Here is a 12,020-nt window from a genome sequence, read left to right on the forward strand (position 1 = left end):
ACGACGATGGCTGGCGCCATGGGAGGCCGTAAACTACTCCTACTCCACTACCAGCAGTTGTAGCTGCTGGAACAGGAACAGTTGGGCAAGTGCAGCGCATCGAATTAACTAGCGCTAGTGGCGGCACTGTCTTGGGAGCTAGAGCTGGAGTCCGTGCGCGTTTCACGTGACACTGTTCCTCGCCTCGACTCTCGCCTGCTCCATCTCCATCTCTCCAGCTCAGGGCCTCAGGCTCAGAGGAGCAGCCCAGCTGTAGCCTGTAGGTGGTGTGGTGCTTGTGCTTCCCTTCCGTTTGGGGAAGCAAGCAGCTGGCGGGCGTAGGGGTTGGTCTGCTTCGTTGCCGGTGCAGGCAGGCGACTCGAGATCCGATCAGTGCCTGCTATTACTGTGCTGCTGCTGCTGACACATCCATATGCATGCGATCGATCCGCCGTCGGGGCCTGCGGCCGCGCTGGATCGATCGGCCACCGTTTCCTCTTGCGGCAACCGAGGGCGATGAGCCCCTCGGAGGCCGGAGCTGATGATATGATGGGGTCAATATTAAGGATGGATCTGTATGGCTCAACATCCGAATTATTCGTATTCGTATCTGTTTAAAATATAAATATGGATATCCATATTCGTATTCGATTTTAATATGGATGTCATATAGATGCATCCGAATTCGATTTTGAGAAATTTTCTCTATCCGATTCCATATTCGTATGCAAGGAATATCCGATCACATCCGTATCCGTAAAGAAAAAAGTAATTAGTGAGACAATTTTAAACTTATCTTTATACCAAATTACTTAATGATGTACACTATTTAAATTATTTAGAAAGCTAGATAATTAATAATATATTTATTAAAATTAGTAATGATACAAAAAATAACTTTAACTATTTAATATATTTTTTTACATGATTAAAATTATTTTATATGAGTCAAATTAATTATTTATTTAATGATAACATCTTTTTATATATCTTATATATTTATTTATTTGAATATTTATTTAATGATAAAATTAGTATTATCTATTAAATATAAAAGCTATACATAGATAATTATATTCTTTTTTATTAGCTATATTCTAATCCTTTACTTCCTACTTGTATAATGATTTTGATCTACTATTAAATTGTTGACAAAATAAATTGATACTCGTGATAGCTCTATGTTTCAAATCGAGAAGGTATCCGGATTCGAATCCGGGTTTGAACTATCCGTTATCCGTTTTTGTCGGCGTTCCGACCCGTGGGGCCTGAATCCCAACTAGTAAATACTGCGTGTTTCCTCGTCCCAGATGATGATGCAAGAGGCAATCACAGTAACGCACGGTTTTATCCTGGTTCCGGCCGCGGGGCCGTACGTCCAGCAAAGGGGGTGTGCGAGGGCACTGTATTATCTTGCACCCGAAGTGCTCGTAGTAGGGGATACAAGCGAGGCGAGAGAGGGAGAGAAGCTCCCAAGTTTCTGCTAGAGGTGGAGTTGGTTGAGATGAGTGCTCAGTCGTGCTGAGAGTCCTCTGAGGGGGAGTTCAGAGAACTTACTTCCAACCTTTGATTGGAGAGAGTCGATCAGCCCCTCCAAAAGGAAGCCCACCCTCTCCTTTTATAGTTGTAAGAAGGGGCGGCGTACATGAGTGTACGGGCGCAGAAGTCGTCGTTTTCCCCTGAATCGCGGGTACAGTGGTCGAGCACTGTTGGAAGTGTACTGTGGGAAGGCGACGCACGTCGCCGTCATCCTGGGCTCCGTCCTTGGTCTCGTGGAGATGGCGGCGGCCGTCCTGCAGAGTCCCAGCGGTAGTAATGGCGTGGGACGGTCCCGGACCCCCTGGTCGGGGTGTGAGCGTGCGCACTAGAAGGTCCGGGGGCGCGTGGAAGTCCCGGACCCCACAAGAGGGAGGTCCGGGACCGTCCGCGCATGCGGAGTGCCCCTCCCGGAAGGGCACGTGACATCGCCAGACCCCTTCCCCAGGGGGAGGTGTGTTCGGATGGTTGATGTCGGCGTGACAGTAACGGGGGCGGCGCCAACTTGTCTTGTACCGCGTTGAATGCTCCACAGTGCTGCTATAGCGGCTGGGGTGGCAGAGCGGTGACCGGGGTCAGTGGACGGGACGCCGGTCACATCCACTGCGGGAGTGGCAGTCTGACGCCGCCCGTCCTTTGAGCCGTGGCGGAGTAGCTGGCCTTTAATGCCTTTGTACGGCGGTCGGTTGGGCGGCGGGGCCACTTGTCCCTTGTGCCGAGAGATGGCCTCGAGCGAGGCGGAGATTGGCCACCCGCTCGAGGGCAGGTCCGCTGTCCTCGAGCGAGGCGGAGACTGGCCACCCGCTCGAGGGCAGGTCCGCTGTCCTCGAGCGAGGCGGAAATGCGATTGCGCGGTCGAGGGTTCGAGGGGAGCCCTCGAGCGAGGCGGAGATGAGTGACCCGCCCGAGGGTAGATTCGCTACCCTCGAGCGGGGCGGAGATTGTTCGGTGGGCCTGAGAGGGGTGCGAATGGGCCACATGCTGGGCTTCTTTGAGTCCTTTCCTCTCTTCCAGATTTGGAAGGAGGCCGGGGGCCTTTGTGGGCCCAGTTGCCTTAACATGTGTTTGTGTTTTCGAAAGTGGTTTTAGTACTCCAATTAGGGTGTCCCTAATTGTGGCACCCGACAGTAGCCCCTGAGGCTTTGGTCGAGTCATGGGATTCGTCCAAAGGGTAATTTGGCGGTTTCTCTCTCGACGTGTTTAGTCAAAGTCGCGCACCTGCTGGGCGCGCCTGAGCGCGGGCCCGGCGGGTGCGACAACACGCCGGTCGGGATAGTACGCCCGTGGGGGGTGTACTTCGAGGCGCGCGCCTCTTTGTTTGTTTGTTTGAAGGACAAGACGTGTCCGCGCACTGAGGGGGGCCAGGGCGACGGTGGCACCCGCTGCTTGGCAGCTGGTGCTCCCATCGTGCTGTCCCGTATGTAGGGCCTTGGCCCCAGCGTTCCTGGTTGCTTTACGGCGCGCCGTTCGAGGGCATCCGGCCAGGGCCGATGCTGCACCGCTTAGCATCCGGGGACTCAGCTCCGCTTTATTTCGTTCGGTCGTGTCTCGGCGCAGGGACCGAGGACATCCTTTGCTCGTGGAGCGCCACTTTGTCACGGGCGATACAAGCCTCCGCTCTTCGGAAAGCTCGAAGCTTTGTGCCTGGCACAGCTATAAATAGGGGTCGTGGGATTTCCCTTCTTCTCCAGCCTTCCGACTCTTTCTTCCAGCATTGCCTAAATCTTGTAATGTTTCCATTGCCTTTTTGCGACCGGCCCCCAGATGGGGTGGCCTGGCTTTTTTAAGCTTTTGGCGCTAGAAGAATGCTTGCGAGCGGTTGGGGAAGACCGGAGTGGGCGTGCGCACCATTCCTCAGCTTCAGTGGGATCAGCGGAAGAGCATTGGGCCCGTGGGCTCCTGCTCCTGCGATGTCCCCTAGCCTGAAGGGGGATGGAGACGCCTGACCGGGGCGCTGGCGCCAGGTCCGGCGGCTGTTTTTCGCATCGTCCCCCCCGGCGACAAGGTTGCTCTCGGGGAGACGGTGCGGAGGGCGCTGTCCGCCAGCTTGACCCCCCGCGCGGTCTTCGGTGGAGGAGACGCTAGAAGAAGGCTTGCGAGGAGAGCGTCCCGCGGGACCCGTGAGGTCTGGGGGCCGCTTCTCGCATCCCTAGCAGCCCCGCCGCTACGTCAGCTAGGGGCTTGGTGCCTTTCTTCGTCGCTCGCTCCTCCCCAAGACAGGGAAAATTGCCACGTAGGTGGTAATGTATTTGTATCTTTCGATGGCTTCGCGCCGGTGATCCTTTGTAATCTTTACTTGCTTTTGAGCAATAAAGTTCCCTTTCTCCTCTGCGGGGAGGATTACCGAGGGTATAGGGGTGTATAGAGAGTCACGACCCTCGAATATGTGTGAAGTCACCTTCGCGGGGGCGCGTCAGCGCACCCGCGGGTGTAGCCCCCGAGGCCTTGGAGGAGAGTTTGTGCTCGTCCAAGGGCTATAAACATTGTCCCGCTGGGTAGCTCTACTGGGATGGCCGTCCAGCGTCTTTTTCAGCCGGCATCGGCACTTTTTCAGCCGGCCTCGGCACTCTTAGTGCTGGTACGGCGATCTGGCGTTCAGCTTTAGCCGTTAGGGGGACGTACGCTAATAGCGGTGGGTTCGGTTTACGCGTGGAGCTTCATAAGTGATGGTTGTCGATTTATTCGAGGGTGTGGTTTTGAACCGTGGTGTGCGAGGAGCCCCCGAGCCTAGGCCCGTGTGAAGGCGTTCAGGGGAAACCCTCGACTTTAATTACGACCCTCGTCGCCCTTCCGCAGGGAGGAGGGGTGAAGCGCACCATGCTACCCATGCCCGGGCCGCGAGCTATGGCTGCTTCAGTGAGCTATTAGCGGGTTGTTCAAGTGGACGTCCGTGCCCCGTTCGATAGGGGTCGGCTCGTGGTCCATAGACACGTCTCATAAAGCGCTTGCGAGGGTTCACTAGGCGGGGCTCGGACCCATTCGATAGGGTCCGAGGGCTCGACGCTCTCCCTCGATGGGATCCCCCTTCTAGGCACCCTCGACTGGCCTTGAACACTGCGTAGGATGTCTCGAACTCCGCATTCGAGGGTAGCTTGTATGGCACATCCCTGCAGTCCCTGACTCCGGTGATCTGGGGCGCCTGTCGAACCCCCTGAAGGGCCAGGCTTCGATCCCTTGATCAGTAAGGCCTCGAAATGCGATTCCTTCGAGGGTAAAGAGACCCCTGAAGGAATATTCCGTCTTAGTTTGAAACGACGCAGAGTCGCAAGTCGTGCGCGCGGGTCTTCCGCTGGTGGTGGGCGAACGTGGCCCGATTCGTGCGGTGCGGCGTGGGCGCGCCTTTTCAGGCGTCGGCCTCGGGCAGACGGAGCGGCGTGGGCGGCGGCTGACGGATGGGATAACACAACAGTCGCGTCGCGCCCGCCGGTTACCGTGCCGCATTTATCGCCGCGTGCGCGCGTGGGGAACTCCGCGGTCGTGGGGCCCACCCGTCAGTGATAGCAAAATCTACCGCATTGAATGAGGTAGATTTGGGCCGTGGCTGTGGGTGCGCCCCCCGTGGTACATAAATATGGAGAAGAAGGGGATGTTTTGGGTTCACCTGGCCATTTGCCTTCATCCTGTTTCGCCTTCTCCGCCTCCGTCGCCTCCTGAGCCCATAGCCTAGAGCGAGAAGGAGAAAAGGAGAAAGAGAAAGAGAGAGGAAGAGACTTAGCCATTTCGGAGCCTTCCTTTTTCCATCCCCCCTCGACTCTCGGAGATGTCGGATATCCAGGAGCCCTTGCCATGGGGGAAGTCCTCCGCCACCGTCGCAGTGCTGGAGCAGCTGGTCGCCGATCGGCTGCTGCCGCGGAACCCCGACGCGGGGGCGCCGGCGTGGATTTCCCCGCGCCCGGACGAGTCTGAGCCGGAGCCCCCGCAGGGCTATGTCGTGAGCTTCGTGCGCCTCCACGAACGGGGCTTCGGCGTCCCCGCCAGCAAGTTTATGAGGGCGCTGTGCAAGTACTACGGAGTGGAGCTGCACAATTTCAGCCCCAACTCCATCTCGCAGGCGGCGGTCTTCGTCGCCGTCTGCGAGGGGTACCTCGGCATCGACGTCCACTGGGATCTCTGGATCCACCTGTTACGCGGCGAGCTCTTCGTCGAGAACGCGCGGAACCAGCCAAGGCAGTTCGCGCGCACCGGTGGCTTGACGCTCCACGTCCGCCCGAACCGGCGGAACCTTTACATCACAAGCAAGATGACGACAAACAACTCCGGGTGGAGCCGAGGGTGGTTCTACCTTCGAAACTTCAGCGGCGCGCTCCCGGCGTTTACTAACAAGGTTCTTCGGGAGCGTCCGGCGAAGTGGGACTGGGGGGTGTCGCCCCCAGCCCAACAAGCCAGGCTCGAGGGCCTTACCGACGCGCTGGCGCGTTTGGCGAGGAAGGGATTGACAGCGGCGGACGTCATCGCGAACTTTCACCGGCAGAGGGTGATCCCTCTTGTGGAGAGGGCCCTGCCGATTTACCGGCTCATCCCCGGGAGCAAGGTCGAGGGCTCGAGGACGTCGAGCAAGCTTCTCTCCCACACCAACGCCGCCCAAAGGGCGAAGTATGCGGTGGATGAGTTTCCCCAAGATCCCGCGGATCTTTGGAGGATCAAGATGCGTCCCGAGCCGGGGTATATTTCCCTGGTGAGTTTTGGCTTCGAACTCGTCGTGCATCGTGTAGTTCCCCTTTCCTGACCCCATCTGTGTGTATTGTACAGGGTTTGAGATGCGGCACCTCGAGGCCTCCGGTCTGAGAACAGCGCCTGATCAATCGCCTCCACGCGGAGAAGATGAAGAGGCGGAAGGACGCGGTGGAGGCCAAGGCCGAGAGGAAGAGGAAAAGGAAGGCGGCGCACAACAAGGCGCGCCAGCTCGCTCGTGCGGAGGGGAAGCCGCGACCCGCCACACCTGAGTCCTCGGAGGAGGACGAGGAGGAGGACTCGGAGGAGGCCTCGGATGCCGAGGACCGCGCGCCGAGGGGGGACGGGGAGGGCGCGAGCCCCCTACCGTTCTACCTGTGGGACGAGGAAGAGGGAGCAACCGTGGCGCCAGAGGAGCCGGGGGCCGTAGCGGGGTCATCGGCGAATCCCACCCTCGAGGGTGCGATACGGGGGTCATCCTCGCCGGCGACCGGCGAGGGGCCGCCTGCGCCCCAGGTGCTGATCCGCGGCCACGAGGCCGCGGCGGGAGAGGAGTCGTCCGTGCTGGCAGCCTCGAGCCATCGGGCTGACACGAGGGGGGGGGGCGCCCTCGGGGCAGTCTTCGAGGGACAGCCCGATGCCCCAGACTCGAAAGAGCGCCACGAGGAAGAGGAGCATGAGTGCTCGATCTGGGTAAGCATTTTGGATTTTGTTTTTTGTTATGTACTTGGTAAATTTCTCGATCCCGCTCAACTCGTGCCTCTTGACTTCCAGCCCCGGGGCCGTTCCCAAGGATGCAGTGCGGCTTGCCCCGGCCAAGGCTCTCAAGACCGGGGCTCGCAGCACTCCGCACACGGCGCCGCAGCCCCCGCCCGCCTTGGATCTCGAGGCGGCGGCCGCTAGGCTACAGGAGGCAGTGGCCCGAGGGGCCCAGGCGGCGCAGCAAGCCCGGGAGAAGGAGGGTGACGCTGGTCAAAGTGACGCCGGCCACCGTGGCGCCGAGGCGGCTGCTCAAGCGGCCGACGCCGAGGAGACCGGCCAGGGCGGTGCCGGTGGCGCCGCCCAAGCGGTCATTGATGTTGAGGCCGGTCAGGGCGACGCAGATATCGCCGCCCGGCCGGACATAGGAGGAGAAACTGCCGGGGGCGCGGAGGAGCACCCTGCCGGCCAAACTGCGGAGGAGACCCCCGTCTTCGAGCCTTTGAGGGCCGAGGGCGAGGGTCTCGCAGAAGAAATGGCGCAAGAGGCGCCAGCGGTAGAAGGAGCCCCCATCTCGGAGCCCACCGAGGCCCGAGACGAGGGTACCGCCGCGATAGTGCCCGTGCCCACGGCGCAGGGGGGCGCAACGGCGGTGGTGGAGCTGCCAGACAGCAGCGAGGAGTACGGGGACTCGATGGATATCGACCCCGCTGCTGCGGCGAGCGCCGCCGCACATATTGCCGAGTTCGCGTCGGCCAGCGCGGGCGTGCTCGAAGCGGGGGCGTCGGAGGGGAGCCACCTCGGGGTTATCGTCCCGTCCGGTGTCCCCTCAGAGTTCCTTCGCAAGGAGCAGGAGGAGGAGGAGGCCTGGAACAAGCAGATGGGCGTTGGGCGCGAGATCTTGCAGGCCCTCGACCACGCTTATCAGCTTCATCAGAACGCGGATTACCAGGTCAGCCAGGTAAATATTTCCCCCCGAAAATTGCTCGGATTCGGTTTTAGCTTTTACGCGTCCTCGCCCACACCCTCCCCCTTTGCAGCAGCTGAGGGAAATCTCGCGCCAAAAGAGCGTCGAGATGAACCGGCTGTACTCCCAGATGAGCCAGCTCGGGCAACACAACGCCGAGCTAGTGCTCAAAAACATCGACGCCAACACCAAAATGGCCGATCTGGGAGCGCGTCAGCGGGCGCTGGAGGAGGAGCTGGCGCGGGTTGCTGGTGAGCGGGACGTCCAGAGGGCGGCAGCGGAGGAGAAGGCCCAGGAGGCCGAGGCACAAGCTGCCGAGCTGCAGCGCCTTCGGACGGCGCTCGAGGAGAGAGCTCGGGAGGCGGAGGCGCAGAGCGCCGAGCTGCAACGCCTCGGCGCCACTCTTGAGCAGCAGAAAGCCGAGCTCCTCCACAAAGAGGTGGCCGTGGTTGCGCTCGCCGGGACCCTTCAGGAACAGGGTGTGGCCCTCGAAGAGAGGGAGGTGGCCCTCCAGAACATGGGGGCTAGCCTTAAGGAAAAGGAAGCCTCCATTTCCTCGCTCGAGGAGGCCGCTCGTACCCAGAGGGAGGAGGCGCAAAAGAACATGGCGGGTGAGTACCTTCGATTTTCCGTCGTTTTGCTTTCTTTCGTGGCTAATGTTGATTTCCTTTGCTCAGAGCTGAGGCAAAAGGTGGCGGATGAGACCGCGGCGAAGGAAGCGGTCCACACCGCGCTCACGGCGGCACAGATGGAGTTTGCTGAGCTGGAGCAGACCGCCGTGAGCGTGTGTCAAGAGCTCGAGGGGGAGGGCGCCGTCTCGGGCAGTTCGGTGATCAGCCGCCTGCGCGCGCTAGGCGGCCGGATTGCCGAACACGCCAAGAGTACCTTCCGCCTCGGTGTCTTGCGGGCTCTCGCCGTGGCCTCGACGCATTACCTCATGGATCTCCAGAGGGTGTCGTCGGGGTACGTCGTTCCCGATGATGCCGATGCGGACGCCGCGTCGGTCATCATGGATGAAGCTGACGCAGCCGCAGAGGAATTCGCCACCGTCCTCGCCGAGAAGCTCGAGGCAGACATCCCTCCCATCGCTGAATTCGACGCCCCTGAAGACCCGCAGGGGGGGGGGATGGATGCCTGTAGGAAAGTTGGGCCTCGAAGCCCATTGTAAATAGATTAGTGTTTATCATAGTCGCGCCTTGTAATCGCACTTTATGAATATAAGAGATTTGTTTTTGTAATTTGAATGTGTGGCCCGTCGAGGCCTTGTGTGTTCGAGCCTGTGTTTCTTTACTTTACTTCCGTGTTCTTCGTATGCGACTTAGATAAACATCTGCGAGGAAGTTCGCGTTCATAAGCAACGTAGGCGTAGGGTGGTGAGGGGGGTGCCGTATCCCGGAGGCGTAGGCGGCCCCACGACTCGGCCAGCCCCGTACCGTAGTTGCTTATGCCTCGCGTCCGTTTTTTCCAAGGATACGAGAAGCTTAGGGTCGAGACGGAGATATTTCGAAAAAACATTGGCGACTTTTTGGGGACGTTCGGGGGTTCCCCCCGTAGTAGCCCCCGAGGGAGGCTCGGTTTTGCCGAGGGTAAAGCCGAGCATACCTCGATGTTCGTGCGCGCCCGAGCCCTCGAGGGTCGGGAATGTTCCCAAAAAGCAATAAGTAAAGCGTACTTCCTTATTATTTCGGGAAATTGAAAATGCGAGTACGAACAATATACAAATAGCTTGAAATGCTAAGGATAAAAGCGACGTAGCTGTTGTATATTCCAAGCGTTGGTGAGGACTTCGCCTTTTTCGTTGGCCAGCTTGTACGTGCTGGGCTTGAGCACCTTGGCGATTATGTACGGTCCTTCCCATGGAGGTGAGAGCTTGTGGCGGCCCCTGTTGTCTTGTCGAAGCCTTAGCACCAAGTCCCCTTCGTTGAGGTCTCGGCGCCGGACCCTCTGCGCTTGATACCTTCGCAAGGACTGCTGGTAGCGCGCAGAGTGGAGGAGCGCCATGTCTCGAGCCTCGTCCACTTGGTCCAGCGAGTCTTCGCGAGCTCGCTGGTTTCGTTGCTCTTGATATGCCTTGAGCCTCGGCGATCCGTACTCCAAGTCAGTGGGGAGGATAGCCTCGGCACCATGGACCAGGAAGAACGGAGAAAAGCCCGTGGCTCTGCTCGGGGTCGTCCTCAGGCTCCAGATGACCGAGGGTAGCTCCGTGAGCCACCTCCGGCCGAACTTGTTCAGCTTGTTGAAGATTCTTGGCTTTAGTCCTTGGAGGATCATGCCGTTGGCACGCTCCACTTGCCCGTTCGTCTGTGGGTGTGCCACAGCCGACCAGTCCACACGTATGTGGAAGCTGTCACAGAACGCCAAGAACTTCTTGCCTGTGAACTGGGTGCCGTTGTCGGTGATGATCGAGTTCGGGACCCCGAACCTGAAGACGATGTCGGTGAAGAATTGGACTGCTTGCTCCTATTTGATCTTGCCGATGGGTCGAGCCTCGATCCATTTGGAGAACTTGTCGACCGCCACCAGCAAGTGGGTGAAGCCCCCGGGCGCCTTCTTCAGCGGACCGACGAGGTCCAGCCCCCACACGGCGAACGGCCACGTGATGGGGATGGTCTGCAGAGCATGGGCCGGAAGATGTGTTTTTCGAGCATAGAACTGGCAACCCTCGCAGGTCCGCACGACGTCGGTGGCGTCGGCGACCGCGGTGGGCCAGTAAAATCCTTGCCGAAACGCGTTGCCCACGAGGGTACGTGGCGCGGCGTGATGGCCGCAGATGCCAGCGTGGATATCGCGGATCAGCTCCTTGCCCTCGGGGAGGGGGATGCATCGCTGCAAGACGCCCGAGGGACTGCGCTTGTGTAGCTCATTGTCGATTAGAGCGAAGGACTTGGCCCTCCTGGCGAGGCGCCGTGCCTGAGCACGGTTCGAGGGTAAGATCCCTCGAATCATCCAGTCAAGGTACTGGACGCGCCAGTCTCGCGAGGTGGGGGCCTCGTCGACTTCCATTGCTTCGGCCTCGTCCGCGGAGGTGGTCCCAAAGTCAATGTCCATGGGCTCGACCCCGTCCGCCGGGGGGTTCCCGCCGGGGGACCCGGTGGACGAGGGGCCCGGCTCTGGCGGGTCCTTGAATTCGGCGGAGGGCTTGGCGATGTCGCGGGCGAAGATATTCGGGGGGACAGTGGTCCGCCCCGAGGCTATCTTGGCCAGTTCGTCGGCATCCTCGTTGTACTTGCGCAGGACATGATTGAGCTCGAGACCGTCGAATTTGTCTTCGAGGCGGCGCACCGCGTTGCAGTATGCCTCCATCTTCGGGTCGTGACAGCTGGAATCTTTCATTACTTGGTCGACGACAAGCTGAGAGTCACCGCGCGCGTCGAGGCGTTTGACGCCGAGCTCGATGGCGATGCGGAGGCCACCGAGGAGGGCCTCATACTCCGCCATATTGTTCGAAGCAGGGAAATGCAAGCGGATCACGTACCGTATGTGTTCTCCGAGGGGTGAGATGAATAGGAGGCCGGCACCGGCGCCAGTTTTCATCACCGACCCGTCGAAGTACATAATCCAGCATTCGCCCTGGATTTGTGCCGGGGGTAGCTGAGTGTCCGTCCACTCAGCCATGAAGTCAGCCAAGATTTGGGACTTGATCGCTCTGCGGGGGGCGTAAGCGAGGGTCTCTCCCATCAGCTCCACAGACCATTTGGCAATTCTACCCTCGGCTTCCCGGTTGCGGGCTATCTCTCCCAAGGGGAAAGACGAGACAACGGTGACGGGGTGAGCCTCGAAGTAGTGGCGCAACTTGCGTCGAGCTAGCACTACTGTGTAGAGCAGCTTCTGAATCTGCGGATAGCGTGTCTTGGTTTCGGACAACACCTCGCTGATATAGTACACCGGCCGCTGGACGGGCAGAGCCTGACCCTCCTCTTGTCTTTCAACCACGATCACCGCGCTGACCACTTGGGTCGTCGCAGCTACGTACAGATAGAGGGGCTCGCCGTCCGTAGGTGGCGTAAGAATGGGAGCATAAGTGAGCGATGCCTTCAGCCTTTCGAGGGCTTCTTGAGCTTCGGGGGTTCACGTGAAGTGCTCGGTTTTCCTCAAGAGTCGATACAGGGGTAAGCCTTTCTCGCCGAGACGCGAGATGAAACGGCTAAGGGACTCTAGGCATCCTATG

This window comes from Panicum virgatum, chromosome 4N, assembly GCF_016808335.1.
Source record: "Panicum virgatum strain AP13 chromosome 4N, P.virgatum_v5, whole genome shotgun sequence".
NCBI classification, from domain to species: domain Eukaryota; kingdom Viridiplantae; phylum Streptophyta; class Magnoliopsida; order Poales; family Poaceae; genus Panicum; species Panicum virgatum.